Genomic DNA, 10,832 nt, shown 5'->3' with positions numbered 1-10,832 from the left:
ACGAAAGGCCTCTGAGAACTGGGCCTCACTGTAATAAAGCTTTCTTTAGGAAATGTTTTGGCATGGGGTTTATCTGTTTGCTGCACTATACCATTTTGATCTGAAAGAAGTGCAGTAATTGCATTTAGTCCGCTTTTCTCTGTGGGTAATGAAGCCTCCTGCTTATTTCCACTGCTTGAAAGTGGCCAAACAAATATGTGGGCATTTGAGTTGCAAAACAGTTCTGTGCTGTTACTAATCCCACCAAAAAGGCACAGGGAGATTTACAGAGAAAAGTTTCTTGGCTGGTGCAGGCCTGCTTGTGCCTGCTTCTCATTTCTGAGTAAGTCAAAGGAGTGATCACTCACTTGCCTTTTACTCATGCCAGAGTCTACTGGAATCCAACAATCCTGCATCCCACAGGGAGCCAGGGGCCCAGTTGCCAGGCCTCTGTGGCTAATAGAGGAAAAGCCGTGTGGAAGGCCCTGCTGGGGACCCAGGGAGAGGGCTACTGAGGGAAGGGGCGTCAGGGCCTGCCCTTGGGCTGGCTCTCTGTTATCTTGCTACTTGGTGAGGTCAGTGGCTCTCCTGGGTTCCTGCTCAGTAGCTCTGACACTGATTGCCTGTGTATTCAGTAGGGCTGAAATTAGAGCTGTCACATGTGCTCAACAGACCTGTGTACGAGCATTAAAATTTTCTGGAAAAGACTGGGGCTTTTTAATCCAAGAATACAGCAAACTTGGATCATCCATATCTTGAGTTTATAGTTGGGAGTCAGAATAGCTCCCTGACCTCTACAAAGGAAAGTTCACATGGCTCTCTATGCCTTGTCCAGACACAGGACATATCTTCAGAGGTGCCATCCATGAATTTGTGCTTCATCTGGAGTGGGCTAGGTCTGCCAGGCAGAGGGCTGGGGTATTTGATTATTTGTTGCTATTGTTTGTCAGGTTTCAGGTCTTAAATATAAGCAGCGCAGCCTGAAACTCTGTATGTGGAAAAGCTGTTCTCATACAGTAGGCAAGTACAGGAACACTGCTGTTTTGTGTTCCTATTGCTGAGTGTGCAGTCGGGAATATCTTTCAGCGCTGAGTAGATAGCCCTTCGTCAGCAGAGGAGCAGTGCAGAGTGGGCTCTTTGGAGCTGCAGCTGTAGATCCGTGAGCAACTGCTAGTTGCCACCAAAAGCAAAAGGATTAAGCCCCAGAGCAGGGACCCTCTGCAGAAAGCTGAGACAGACCCTGGGTACCAGAGGGCTGCAGGACAGCACTGCCTGCAAAGACGAGTGATGGACCTTGGTAGAGGACAGCTGCCTCTTGGACTTTTGTACCAGGGACCGAGTTCTGGGCTCTGGTCAGTGCTACTGCAAGGAGAGGGGCTCACTGCTTTTTTCCTACAGGCAGTGGATGCTTCTGACCCTTCAACCCCTATCAAAGCTCAGCGCTTGTGAACAGGCAAGTGCTGCCTATTAAAGGCACCCGGAGTAGCTGTGTAATGAGCACAAAATGCCGCAGCGGGGGCCCATCACTGGTGGTTATTAGCTTTAAGAGGGACCTTACCCCCTCTCCCTCTTGTGTTCAATCCCAGCCCTCGCTGCCAACAACTCCTCACATATAACAAGAGCCTTGTGCTTGCCAAGGAGATCCCACCCCCAGGGGGAGGAGGAAAACGTGTGGAGAAGGAGTAGCGAAGAGCATTATCATCATTTATACAGCAATGGGAGACTGGCAGCCAAGCGCTGTTGGCAGTAAAGCTTTCAGCTGCTCCAGGAAGATTGAGAGTGTTCTCATAATGATTCCCAGACATCTGCTTCACAGCAATTTCTCAGACTCGTTCCCTCTTTGCATTGCTTTCACCCTCTGTTTCATGCCCTCCTGCAGGGCAGGGACTAGCAGAGCGGGCAGAAGGGTGGACTCCCCAAACAAGAACGCGGTGGGGACACACCATGCCCCATGTTGTCCTGGTTTCAGTTAGGACAGAGTTAATTTTCCTCCTAGTAGCTGGTAGGGTGCTGTGTTTTGGATTAGGATGAGAAGAGTGCTGATAACATGCTGCACGAGAGATCCAGTTTTTAGGAATAAAATGGCAAGATGGACGTCGTCATGTACATAGTCTCTGGGGAAACAAGGGCAGATGTTCACCCCCTGGCCTATCTCCACCCCTGGAGCTGGGACCTTGGGTGATCTATCTGTCCTCCCTGCCCGATGGTCACTCACCTTCCCTGTCCTGGTGGGCCGCCTCTCTGTCTGTCTCTTCATTTCTCATGCAGTGCAGACGGCGGAGAGGCTGCCCTGCGTTTGCAGTCCTGGGAGGGGTGGAGGAGAGCTGCTGCCTTGATTGTGAGCTGCCTGTTGGTGATGGAAGCGTTGCAGCAGTGATGCCACAGATACCCAGCAGTGACACAGCAACCCATCGCCATGGAGAGCTGGGATGGGGCCGTGCAGAGCGGGGTGAGGAGGAGGTGGCCAAGCTAGGCATCACCAGGCCCACAGCCACAGCCACCTTTCACTGCCGGCCTTTTGTTTTTAAGGAACTGGGGCAAAGTTGAGAAGACTTACCCCCTCCTCCCGCACTGGGAAACAAACACAGGCATCTCTGTCCAAAAATCTGCAGCTCAGGCTCATCTCTAGCCGAGACAGGAGTGACGTGAGATTCCCCAAGCTGCAGCAGGCTGGACACAGCAGATGGACTCCAGTTAACGAAGGCAAGGAGGAGGGGGAGGTGTAGGGCCTCCAAAACACAATGGGAAGGGCTCTGGAGGGAACTTTGTGGCTAGGACTCTGAGAGCAGATTTTTTCTTTCTTTTTTTTTTTTTTTTTGGTTATTTAAATATAATTGTTTAAATGCAGCTTGTATAACAAGCGGATAACAAGCTGAGCTGGATGAGGGAATTTTGCTTTTCGTGAGCCACCTGGAAAATGACATTAATTCCCTTGTCTCTTGTTTTTCTGGGTGGGGATGCAAAGCCAGAAATTTCTCTGTGGCAAGGACACAAATGCAGGCGTGCAAACCACCTTCCTGGTCACACACAAATGGACTGCAGTGACTTCAGTGTAGTTGTTCTGCCTTTTCACCAACACCACTAAGGGCAGACTTCGGCCCCGTATCACCTTTGCACTACAAAGTGCTAAGTGGCTGACGATGCTTTGGCAAGGACAAGAGCCCTGCCTGGGGACCACCTGGCATGTGGCACTATGCAACGTGGGCAGTGGGATTCTGGTCCTGCCAACATGTATGTAGAGGATCCCAGAGCATCCTGGAGGGGAGGCTGCCTTGTGGGTGGCTCTGTGCCTCACTCACTCAGCCCCTGACTTACATCCAGCCAGCACCAGGTGGGAGGACGGTCCTGGGAATCAGCCTGAGGCCACCAGGCAATTCAGTAGACAATGGCAGCCCCCCTTTAAGGGGTAGGGAGAGGGCAGCCAGGATCAGGGGTCAGAGGGCTCTGCTGCTGTCTGATCCTACAGCCAGATGTTCTTGACTGGAGATGGCAGCAGGGTGACTGCCAAAAGCCTTCATGGGGGAGGGGATGTCATTTGGGAAATAGTCTTCCTTCCAGATGAGATGTTTGGGCTGGCAGTCAAGAATGTCAGTTGTCCCTAAGGCTCTTTTTAGCAGCTACTGTGGCCAAGAGAGGTGTGAAGACAGAGATGTGTAGTCCTAATAGATCAGAGATCCAGTCAGCTCCTATTAGACCAACCAGATGACATCAGAGATAATGTAAAATAACGTAAGGCCTGTCACCACAACAGCTCTGTGAGAGGGGACATGCAGCATTGGCAAGGAGAATAGCCTGGAACATCATTCAGGTGATTCTGGTCACAAGTTTTTATGGTCCAAAGCCCATGGAAACAAATTAGTGTTTCCTTTATGTTCTCTGATGTTTGGGGAATGTCATGCAAAAAATGAAATTCCCCTTCAGCCAGCCATGTCCTAATCTTAAACTGGTCCTGTTGCAGTTGCTCTGCCTATATATAGACCATCTGTGAGCCTTTTAGGGAGTCTTCTGCTGTACAATAACTTATATATATGAAGATCTTGATTTATCTAGTGCAGAATCAAAACCCTGTAAGCAAAGGTTTTGATTTCCTTTTCAATGAGATATGGGATATTTTTGTTATCTACAGATTTACCCGTTCCTTTTTGAATAATGCCAAATATTTTATCTCAATGTCTGCTCAGATTTAGGGAGTAGGAGTACAGACAAGACAGCACTGTAAAAGAAAGTCCATGCAATGTGGCTCCTCCTTTTCTGACAATAGCTAGCAGGCACCAGTGTTTTTGGCAAATATACCCTCCAAAGCTGGAGATAAGTGTCTGTACATATTTTATTAAAGGTTAGTCTCAGCCCTGAAACCAGAGGTTTTAATGACCCTTTAAAATAATATTGCCAGGCATTATTTACAATTGTGGATATGCTTGTTATCTATAAATAAATTTATTCTTTTTACAATCTTGCTAATTTTATTTATTTATCCATTTATTTATTCGCTAACAGTATTATGGGAAATGTGTTTTGTAGCTTGTTCACACATTTGATGGAAAAGTGTTTCCTTTGATCCATTTTGAATTTGTCCCCTTTTCATTTGTTTACTTTTGTCTTGTGCGTTAGCTTCTTATTCAAAAGCCCTTCACAAGCAGCATCTGCTCACCCCCAGGGACCTTCAGGATAAGCTGTCAGGTTCTAGTGGAATCCATCTTCTTTGTGAAGTGCACTATGAAAGTTATCAAGTGAAGGACCAGATCGGACCTGAGTTCTACAATCCGAACAGTGCCTGCTGGCAGGGAAACAAGCTGTTCAATTGCCCTGGAAAGCTGGACATTTGAGTTAACCTGAAAGGAACTAAAACCAGTAAGTGGAAGAACTCAGAGTAGCAATAACATCACAAGGGAGGTAGCAGGGCAGGTAGCTTTTTTTTTTTTTTTTTTTCTAAAACATTGTACAGCTTAAATAACACCAACATAACCTAAAACACTAGTATGAAATTAATCTAGATTTGTAATATAATCAAAAAGCTGATATGAATCAGAACAACGGAGCTAAAAAGAAACTCTGACACTACTGAAAACAAGTTTCTGTTTAAATTGACATGTTTTCACAACCTATCTGTCACTCTCTCCCTTCCTCCATCTCGACCTCCTTCCCAAAAAATCCTTTCCTTGAACAAACCAGAAATTCATCTGCTTAAAGGTTTCCAGCCAGTTCAAGATACTCTCTAGAGAAGGGAAACCTTCTTATGATGGCTATCTTCATTTACAAACAAGAGCTGGGTGGCCTGTCTGCATGTATATCTACTTTTCCCAGCTCCTGAAATGGGGTAAAATTCCCTGATTTGAACAGAGTTCAGGGGTCATTTCTGTCTTCTGTCCTGGGCAACACCGAGAGCATGGGTGTGATTACTGAGGTATGAAATAACATTGAGATCATGGCACATGGTCATTCAGGCTGTTGAAAGTCCGCCTTGAGTAGGTTTGACAATCCCTTTGTCCCTCTAGGCATGAGACAAAGGTGTTCCCCACTCTCAAAATCCTTGTATTGGTTTAATTTCTGCCACCTGCACTCCCATTCCACTGCCACCGCAGATTGTTCTATCTCCTGTAGGTGTTAATCACAGTCCAAGCAAATTACTCAAGGCCTGGTCTCTATCATACTCTTCTGGTGGTGTTGAAAAGTGTTGTTGAACCCCAGATTATGATCCTCCCCTCCCTGTTCCTCCCATTGCCATCTTGGACAAAGTGCTGCATTGGGATCTGCTGCTAAAAAGCTGCCAGCAATTCATCGGAGAGAGGGGATCATGACCAGTGGAATAACCTCCTTCTCTATTCCTCTGGGAGGGGTCTTGGCTACACTGCCCAAACTAAAGGTACCTCACTTGTGTGACGATCACAGGAAGCCCCAAAAAACATCTTAACAGATTACATGAGGCTGACCCACCCAGCACCACCCGTTTCTTTTCCCTACAGGACAGCCAGGTGGAAAGCAGGCAGGCCCAAACTCACAGGGAGCTGAGGTCAGCTCCTTGGGCCCCACCCTGGCGGGCAGAGCAAAGCCTCAGAGCTGTGACTGGCCTGCAAAGAGGTGGCCGGGAGATGGACAGCCCTGAAATGGAAATGGGCTCCCATAAAGGAAGCTGGCAGTACCTTCACTTGCTCCATCTCCCTGCCCCTAGGCAGAGCAAGGTAATCATCAGTAAAGTCATATTTGACAAATGTCCCTCTAATCTCTTGAATCCATTTGGCAAAGGAGATCCTGCAATGACCCCAGACAAATCTTTTCTGTTGTGTCAAAAACCATGGCCTAGAAAGATTTTCCTGATACCTCCTCTAACAGCCCTACACTGCATGCTAAGCATATTACTAGCCTACAGTTTCCAGCTGCCAATGGGTTCTCAATGACCCAAGAGGTGCTGACAGAGGGGCACAAAGAGGCCAGACAAGGGACCATCATCAGAAATGCTCATTACTGACGCCACTGCAAGCGGGTTTGCTCATTGTTGTTGTTTCTGGCACAGAACAGCGGGGCAGACGGGGGCCACATAATGCCCCTGAGCATTGGGAGATTTCTTGCCGATACCAGTGGGAGAGGTATGGGGATCAGGAGTCAGACACAAGCCTTTGTCTCTTACCTGCCCCAGCGGGTCAAGTTTCCTTCCACTTTATAAGTATTTATTGTTTCGGATGAAGGATGGTAGGGAGTCACAGGGGAGGGGGAACAGTGAGATAATAAAGGATAATATTGCTTCCAAAAGCGTGTCTGCTTTTTTCCGACAGTATTAGCTACTCTAATAAAAGATGTTATCTCTCCCTACAAACCTTGACTGGCCTATATCCTTTCATCACAGCCTCAACAATGTTACTACTGCAGTAAAAATACTTGCAGGCTGTACGTGCAGACAAATGAGCCTCTGGTTCTTTAGTGATGGGTTGCATCAGCAACTGGAAGGGAAACCTTCACGGGGAACTGCTCCTCCACAGTGCTTTTAAGCAGCCCTGTTCCTGAGGAAAACACAGCCAGTCTGCCATGCTCTGGATTAAGAAAGCAATAATGATTTGATGATTTTTGTTTGTTTGTTTGGTTGTTGTTGCAACTCTTGCATTGGTGTAAGAACGGAGGAAGGAGCTGAGAGGCAGAGGGGAACTGGGCTGTTGCTTTTGATACTATTCCCAGCTTCCACCAACATGGTCTGCTCATGGAGCCAGAGCCAAGCAAATGTCTAAGCATGTGAGCTGACAGGGCAGGAATGAATCAGGTTTGCAAAGTGTACAGGAATCCCTTGGGAAAGGGAGGTGATCAGCAGGACTGCTCCTCCCCTCATTTAGAAGCGGTAATGAAATGTTTACAGCTATAGCAGATGAAGGTGGGTTTCTTCCTACAGACTTGTAGCAGTACAGCCATGGAGTTTGAGAGACCTCTGAGCAGCCTTGGTACATTAGCCATGGTGGGGATTGTATTGCATGGGTTAAGGGGCAAACAGGAAATTCAGGCCTGAGATTAGAGCTATTCAAACACCTCTTGAGTTTGATGGAAAACAGCTCCTCTGTGCTTTCTACTGACACCAGATCTCTTTCTCCCCTAAATAGCTTGAAGTCTGAGGAGGGCTTTGGCTAGAATTTTCCCATCTATCAGCCATGTTTGTATTCATATTTCCTCAGAAAAAAAGGAAGCAATGAGGAAGTAAGAGCAGCACAAACTTAATCTGAAGTAGATGCTGAATGGATCAAAGGTTCAGATCTAACCAGCTGCAGTCATGATTTCCTGAAAAATGTTCTGCTAGGTCAAGCACTGCCAGTGGCAGTACTATAGAGTTTTGGCTAAAAAAAAATGAACTGAGGTGGTTTCAAAATGTTTGGCTTTTGTTTTTCAAGGGAATAAGTTTCATTCCCCATTCTAAAGCAAACTTGGGACAACAGAGACTGGTGTTTCATTTCTTTAAAGAGAGAAAAGTGCCAAATAATTAAATGAATCATTTTTTTCTGGGCAGAGAAAGTGCAGCTTAACTTGGGGTCAGCAAATTTCTGAAAAAATACATATTTTTCATTATGAGATGACCACATTTTTTTTTTTTTTTTTGGCAGCCATAGCAGAAAGTCAGTTGTTCACAAAGTTCGTCTTCCCCTTTCTTTGCCTTCAGTTCCCAGCACTATTCCAATAGGAAGAGAAAATCTCACTCCAAGAAAAGATAAGAAACAGTTAATGTGCTCTCACCATCCTGGGTGCTTGGAGGCAAAGATGCATCAGGCCTGAACAGGGAGTGTGAGACCCAGACTTTGGAGGACAGAATCCTTTCCCACAAGACCATGGCAAGAAGAGTTAAAGTCTTTATGCAGCTGCTACTGCTCTGACTTAATAGATCTCCTTACACAGACCACTTGACTCAAGATTTGTTTCCCGGCAGGAATGTTTCACCCCTTGGATATAAGGCCGTTGACCAATCTTTCCCAGTCAGGAAGCTCCAGTCATCTGTTTGCAGCTATCTAATGATAAAAAGGAAGGGCACATCTTAATTAGAACATCTGAACTCGATTTGAACTCCACAAAGACTGGTGAGGTTTAAGACGCCAGCTCAGGTGCTGTTCAGTTCAGACAGCAAATGCCAAAAGGAAGTGAGAGAGAGGGAAAAGGAGAGAAAGATCCTAATAAGGACTGTGTAGACAGGAGTTTGACTCCACTTAAGGCACCCTAGTGGGCCATCACAGTTTAGGGTGACTTATCTCTTCCTGACACATGCTGGAAGCTGTTCATATGCTAGGTTTTATTTTTAAAATGGAATCATCCTTAAAAATTACATAGATTTGAGTGATTGGTGGGGGCCTGCAAGAGGGGTGGAAGATGGGAAACTGTTTATGAATGGGTTTGAGCACTGGGTTGCTCCAAAATTCAGAACAGAATGTTCCTGCAAATCCTTCCCAAAGCATAGTTACAGAGTTACACTCTCATCGCGAAGGCTTGCCGGAGTCCATGAGCTCTGCCAGTAGCTTTCTGAAACCCTTTGCTGCTGTCAGGCTTTGAAGCGGGAGAATTGATCACAGCAAGCCAGAGCGTACTGACATAAATGGACTTCAGATTTAGCTAATCAGACTGCTCTCACAGCACTATGCTGATTTACACCCAGCAGACAATTACAAAGCTCCTTCCTAATAGCAGTCAGGAGACCTGACAGTGGTGTTCAGTCTTAAACTTTGGTTTGCTTAAAGGCTTGGTGGAAGTGAACGGAGCAACTGCAGAGCAAAAGCAGTGTCAGCGCAAGGAAACTCAGGCCCCGAGTTATGCATTAGTCCTCATCTTGAGAAGTACCGTTGGGACTGAGTCATTGCCCTCCACAGTACTGCAGCTTGAACAGAAAATTCCACCTACTTTCACAGGTCTGTCTGTAACAGCCTATTAAGCTATTTCATTTGGACCCAGAAGGCGAACCTGTTCCACATGCTTGACAGTGGATCACAGTATGGTTTCCCACATAAGGAATGTATTATTTCAGAGATGCAATTAACCAAATAAAGGGCTTCCTAATGAAGTGTCCCTTCTCTGTACCATATTGCACTGGAATCTCGATGCAATATTTAAAAGGGAATTTAAGCAGGGACCTCCCTTCTCCTCTATTCTACAGAAACAGTCTATGGTTTCCACAGAATCTCTCCCAATTTATACTGCTTGAAATGGGAATGGAATCAGGCCCACAGAACTCATTTTAAAGGCATCTTTATCAGCATCAGCATGTAAGATAACCTGTGCACACCTCCCTGACTCATTCCCACCAGTCTGGAAGAGCACGTCTGGGCTCCCCTGGTGGCAATGGAAATTCATTCTGTTTAATGAGTGGAAACCCCATGAAAACCATCTCTGTAATTTTATTCAACAAATTAAACTGGCTCAACAAGGAAACCAGCTTGAGGTTTCTGTATGTGTCTGGATTACTGACTGCCAAAGCTGCATCGTTTTACTGAACCGCATCTGCTGCACGCAAGGCCTGCCTTCCTGATGGTGTGACTACAAAACCTAAGGCTCCATCTTCTGATGTAAAACGTTCTGAGCCTTGCCTGTGGATTGCTTTCTCAGGATAGCTTAGGTAGGGCCACCTCACAGCCTCGATCAGTGAAATGACCCATGTTTTTGAACCAAGCCAATCATTAGTGGAGCAGACCTGCTGGAGCCAGGAGGTCTCTGGTTTGTTGTTTTTTTTCTTTTTTTCTTTTTCTTTTTCTTTTTCTTTTTCTGTCTTTGCCTTTGTCTTTTTTTTTTTTTTTTTTTTCTATCAGAGAAAATATACTATGACCTACTACCTGAAGTCTGAAGAGCAGCAGCAATAACTTATAGTGACATGGTGACAATCCCTTGCAGCCACATCTGCCCTCCCTACGTGAGCAGGCTCACCTGCTCCTTTCCTCAGGCTCTGGGCTTCAGATTGCTGAAGACAAGACACTGCCTTCTGCCTAACTCCACAAGGTCATGCAATAGCCTTTAGCCATGTAGGCTGTTGTTGTTGTTGTTTAAAAAAGTTTATCAAGAACAGCTAGGATGAAACTAAGTGCTGCTGAAGTCCATGATTAAACTGCAAGTGACTTAACAGGGACAAGGTTGATGCCTGCAGGCCTCATCTGCAGTACCAGTAATGAATACCAGGCACCGACTTTGATGTCACTTTGTGTGCTGATGATATAGAATCCCAAAAAGTGCAATCACTACTAAGAAAAAAACCTCAAATACCTGGGTGAAGTTGTGATCATTAATCAAAGGCTTTTTTACATCCGCATCAGAATGGAGATATACTGGATCCATGAACGAATCTGGTATTTGAAGTTAATTAATTACATCTCCCTATAAATTTCAGTGGATCCAGGACTTGTGCCAATATC

General features: G+C 46.0%; 1 long non-coding RNA gene across 1 annotated transcript; it reads left to right on the top strand.

The window, feature by feature from the left end:
- The first annotated feature begins 2,435 nt into the window (after positions 1 to 2,435).
- LOC136791243 (uncharacterized) lies at positions 2,436 to 6,082 on the top strand. Its single transcript, XR_010832839.1, has 3 exons — positions 2,436 to 2,682; positions 4,637 to 4,830; positions 5,943 to 6,082. It is a non-coding gene; the product is annotated as an uncharacterized lncRNA (long non-coding RNA).
- The last annotated feature ends 4,750 nt before the right edge of the window (positions 6,083 to 10,832 follow it).

Source organism: Anser cygnoides, chromosome 7, assembly GCF_040182565.1.
Source record: "Anser cygnoides isolate HZ-2024a breed goose chromosome 7, Taihu_goose_T2T_genome, whole genome shotgun sequence".
NCBI lineage: Eukaryota > Metazoa > Chordata > Aves > Anseriformes > Anatidae > Anser > Anser cygnoides.
Note: the sequence above shows the minus strand (reverse complement) of the source record. Positions and strands in the feature narration are given on the sequence as shown.